This window comes from Lepisosteus platostomus, chromosome 5, assembly GCF_059453375.1.
Source record: "Lepisosteus platostomus isolate fLepPlt1 chromosome 5, fLepPlt1.hap1, whole genome shotgun sequence".
Classification (NCBI taxonomy): domain Eukaryota; kingdom Metazoa; phylum Chordata; class Actinopteri; order Semionotiformes; family Lepisosteidae; genus Lepisosteus; species Lepisosteus platostomus.
Window position 1 is genome coordinate 34,280,733 of NC_142615.1, and position 4,893 is coordinate 34,285,625.

A 4,893-nucleotide genomic window follows, 5' to 3' on the forward strand; every position below is an offset into this window, starting at 1 on the left:
GTTGGACCACACAGCCACAGAATGGAGGAGAGATACGGTTCCGATAAACTGTCTTAAATAATCATGTTGAAAAAGGTGACAACGTTTTTTTTTTCTTTAACATAACCTTACATTTGCCTGTTCAGTTCAAGTTATTTTCTGTACCTGCAAATTCCCCAATTTTTCTGCTGTCTCCTGAGAAAGACATGTGTCAAATCACAATCTATTCAGTTAACACCCAGATGTAACAGAACGCATTTAAGACTTACACCGCCTTTAAATATGTATTTCCTTCATTTCAGTTTTCTTACCTCCCCAAGATACCTGAAAGTTCACTATCCCATATTAAGGACTGTACATGCATTACCGGTAATACAGCTACTAATAAAGATATACATTAATCTTAATTATTAATAAATTACACTTTTATTAATAAAGACATGTATTCATCAAATTCATTGTGAATAGTTGTGGTGTCTAGAAAACAATTTTAGCTACAGTAAATATTTCAAGCGAGTGGTGCGTATGTTCGTTACTTTGTGACTATATTATTTCCACTACATTCAGAACAGTTCAAATGCGATCAACTGTTCCTCTACTGAGCTACATAAACCCTGTGAAGAGGTGGTTTAAGTTAGTCTCCTACATCGGTTACATCTAATGGGCAGCATATGTTATTTTAGGTTTGTTGCAATTGAGAACAGGTTTAGTATGGAGCTGCTGACAAATTTCAGCAGCCACGTTCGTTGCAATGACCCGTTGTAGGGTCATTGCCAATCAGCTGCAAGAAAAAAAAAAACATCATTTGTGCCTTTATTTAAAAAAAAAGAAAAACAGAGTAGTAGTTTATGTGGTAATTTCAGGTACAATGTAAGAACTTAAGTTAACTAGTCCCACAGTAATGCGTGGGGTCCTATCAATAGAAAAAAAATACGTGTAACCCAAAAACACAACAACCACGATGCGAGAAGCCTTCCGGGAACCTAGGTAAATCACTGTAGTAGTCTAACGACTACAGAAAATAAAATAAAAAAAGGAACAACTTCAAAACAAAAAGAACATTAAAAACAAATCTGGGAAACAACAAAAACAGAATCTAATGCGAGAGCTTTTTCAAGTCTTTGGTACCCCATCATGCTCCCTTAGTCCCAGTAGACCTCTCATCTAAGAAGATATCTCTCATCTATCTGTGTAGAGATCAGCTGGGGGTCCACAGCTGATGGGAATTTAAGTAGTGACCTGCGTCAGCTGCAAAGGAAAAAGTATAGGTTTATTCCATGCTGAAAGGAGAAGGAAACACAACATGGAACCTTCTTCGGGTGTGACGTGGAATAAACCTTTACCTGTTCCTTTGATGTTAATTTAGACCGGATTTCCAGCAAATACCTAACAGGCTACAATCCCGTTAGATAAAGTGTTGAGGACGACCTATAAGTAGCAGTATCTAAAGTGGACAGTTGCTTTTAGTAGCTAAAGACAGGACACGCTGCTCCAGGTGAGGCTCGAACTCACAACCTCGGCATGACTCCGCTGTGCACTGCTGTATAAGTACCGCGCGCTGACCGATTGCGCCACTGGAGCCGCGGAAAGTGCTTTCCCTTCACACACTGACGTTGCACAAACACAGGGTGAAAACGATTTCGGCACGTTTTCCGTCTCTCCGTGGGACAAAGGGACAGCAAAAGAGCGAGGAAACTACAAGGGAAGAAAATGAAAAAATAGTGCTCACTGCAAAAGAGGGAGGAGAGAGATGGTCAGACACGTAAATCAGCCCGGCGGATTTACACTACAAATTTGTCATTTGTAGTGACATTTATGAGTCTTCATGTGTCTGAAACTGTCCAGTTTGTATTTTCGTTTCAAAAATCCAGTAAACTTGAATAAGACAAGAAGGCACACACTGCACATCTGCGGGACATCACGTCCGATGTTTACAGTGACATCAGAGATTGAAAGCGAAGTCGTTTTTTATTAAAAGTTCAAGGAAACCTGAATATGTTTGCTAGACGTATTTCAGAATCACAGTGAAATGTAGTACGATTGCTGCACAGATCTGCAGTCTGCAATTAGAATACGGTTTGTGCGTTTTCTAAAACTGCAGAGATACATTTCGGAATGCGTCTTCCTGTACAAATTAAATATCTATTTTATTTGACGGGCGCTATAAGCAGAGTCTGAAGCCAGCTCCACAGAAGAACTATATTCAGTGGTCCAAAAAAGTGAGTATTTCACTAAGTGAACAATTACTGTACATCATAATCATATTTGTTTTACTTCTCCTGCCATTGCAATTTGTGCACAGATTTTTTTTTTTCAAAATGTATTAGCCTTGATGGGAAAAGAACTAAACTGTGGGCGCGGTGGCCAAATGGTAAGACATCGGTCTCATAAACCGAAGAGCGCGGGTTCAAACCCTCTCCGTGCCTGGTTTGCGTACCACGATGTACCTTTATCTAAATCGTCAATTGTCTTGCAATGTAGAAATCTCTGTAATAATAAGAAAAGAAAAGTAGTTGTCAATCCTTTAACAAAGCAACGGGCATCCTCCACTGCTTGTCAGGATGGCTGAGTGGTCTTAGGTGCCAGCCTCAAGAACTCAATCGTGTGTAGTGACAGTTGTTATTCACAACCCGGATTTCTATGGAAGCCCGTTTCCGCCAGTAAGTAAAAAAAACCGCTATGGTATTTTAGAATTCCGACTTAGCAACTCAGAATTGCGATTTAGTAACTCAGAATTCCGACTTTATATCTCACATTTGCGACTTCGAAATAGCCCATATTTCAATGTCTGTCCTTTTGTTATTGTAACGGATTCGGGTTCTAGGGCTTGTGCCCCCGCACCTCCCACCCTAGTTCGTGCCTCACTGGATTGGCTCGAACCCAGGTCTTGCCAGCTGAGCTAAAGAAGACCTTTTTTAAGTAAAAAAGAACATACAATGAGATACCATAGCGCGTTTTTTTTTTACTCCATGACGGAAACGGGCCTCCATAGATTTCCCTTCATGTTCATTAAGATGTGTAATTTGTATGTTGCTTATATAAGAACAGTTTCTTCAAAAGTTCTGTCAATTAACAGTGGAGAGCTAGCCGATGTACGTTTTCATGAAAACTCTCTTTAAGGCGATTACAATTATCTTGAGCAAATCTGCGTCGTATTTTTTTTAAAAAAGTTTAGCTCAAGATGCAACAGGAGTATAAATGAATTCTCCCGCCCTACATTCCAAGATATGGAATCTTATTTTTCTTGAAGTGTCTGATGTTGGTCGTTATTGGAAATTGCCCGGTGATATCGACTCAGGTACTCAGTTGTTACGTGCTGTAATTCGATACATCCAAAGCATTTATATTCCCTCAAATTATTAATAAGGCCAATAATGTATTAAACATTACATGCCACTTTTTCTCTAGATGATGTTCACGATGGAACAGTGAGAAAGTCGTGCCTAGATGTGCTTGAACCAGCACCTTACTATCGTTTTAGTCCCGACCTGACCGCACTGAGCAATGGTACGACAGAGACTCCAACGGGTCGGTTTTCTCCTTTTACAGTTTTTGGGAAAAAAATAATCTGCACTTTTACGCAAGTATTTTATTTCACATTTTGCAAAGTGTAAGTTTTTCTTGGAAAACGTTGTTTCAGAAAGAAACTGAGTTGATGGGAATAGCCCTGTCAGTAGAATATCGAGCTTTTCATCTCAGCTAGTTCTTCTGTGGAACAGGCTTCAGAACTCTACGTACAACTCCTTTGATGTCATTTTATTTCTACAGCAGACGCATCCGGAATGTTTTTTTTTTTTACTTTTTATTTGAACAACAAAATAGATTCAATATAAACAAGAGCACTTATAACATCAGTAGAATCGTCAAGGGTACATAAAATAATACAATTACACTTTCTGAAAACGATTAAACTAGGTAAATCAAGATAAGGTCCGCACAGCTTTAATGTTCTTACATTTCGAAAGAGTCTGTAATTACCCTTTTTCGTCTATTTTGAACTATTCAAACTTAGGACTCGTACCAGACCATTTCACTCTACGTACAGTATATCTCTTTTCGTAACGAAAATGTATTTCCTGTCTTAGAAATGCTCTGTGCGGTATGTCTTGCACAACGTGGACTGCAGTTCTGTGATATTGTCGAATTCGAGGGATCCAGCAATCATACTGGATTTGACTGGGATTCTGAATTGTCTCTTGCAAAGGTATTTGGGTTTGCTTGAACATTTAATAAATAAGTGATCTGAGACTTCCTAGCTTCCAGTCTATAATCTCACTGTAACTAAACTAGGATGTGATGTTTCGCAGATGTGCAGTGTGCCTTTACGCTTGGCATGTTCAAGACTACTCGTTGCGTGAGCTTCTCACTGCGTGTCCTGTACTGTATTGTGATTTCGTTGAGATTATCTACGAGGAGTACAGCGACTAGAACGCCTTGAACCTTTTTTTCGGTATATAAAAGAAAACGCTAAAGCACATACAAAGTAACTAACATTTCCTATATGTAGGTTTTCTGATTATATCTCTACTTTACTTAAATACCTTAGTGACAGGCGATTCTTTCCGATATTTGTTCCGGCGCGGTTATTGATCCCATACTAAAGATTATTTTTATAAAGAACATGTCACCTGCAAACTGGTATCGAGAAAGTTTTATAATATTACTTTTTATTTAAAAAAGTAAATTTATCATAACCTATATGATTTCTTACCAGCGTGGAGCTCGAATTCACAACCCCGAGATTAAGTGTTTGGCACTAGCTGCGCCACAGAAAAAAATGAAATCTCTTATTTACATTAAATACTGCGGCTCCTGACCTTTTCTTCTCGTCAGAGAAGAGGTCGGTCTGGTCTCCAGATTATCAACTATAAGATCAGACCGTGCTCCTTTGTAAAGCAGTGTTGGTTCACATTG

The 4,893-nt window shown here is 38.9% G+C and overlaps 1 non-coding gene across 1 annotated transcript; it reads right to left on the reverse strand.

Annotated features, from left to right (window-relative positions):
- Positions 1-1,466: 1,466 nt before the first annotated feature.
- trnai-uau (transfer RNA isoleucine (anticodon UAU)) lies at positions 1,467-1,560 on the reverse strand. The gene is made up of 2 exons: positions 1,523-1,560; positions 1,467-1,502 (listed from the first exon to the last, which is right to left on the reverse strand). It is a non-coding gene; the product is annotated as a tRNA-Ile (tRNA).
- Between the last annotated feature and the right edge of the window lie 3,333 nt (positions 1,561-4,893).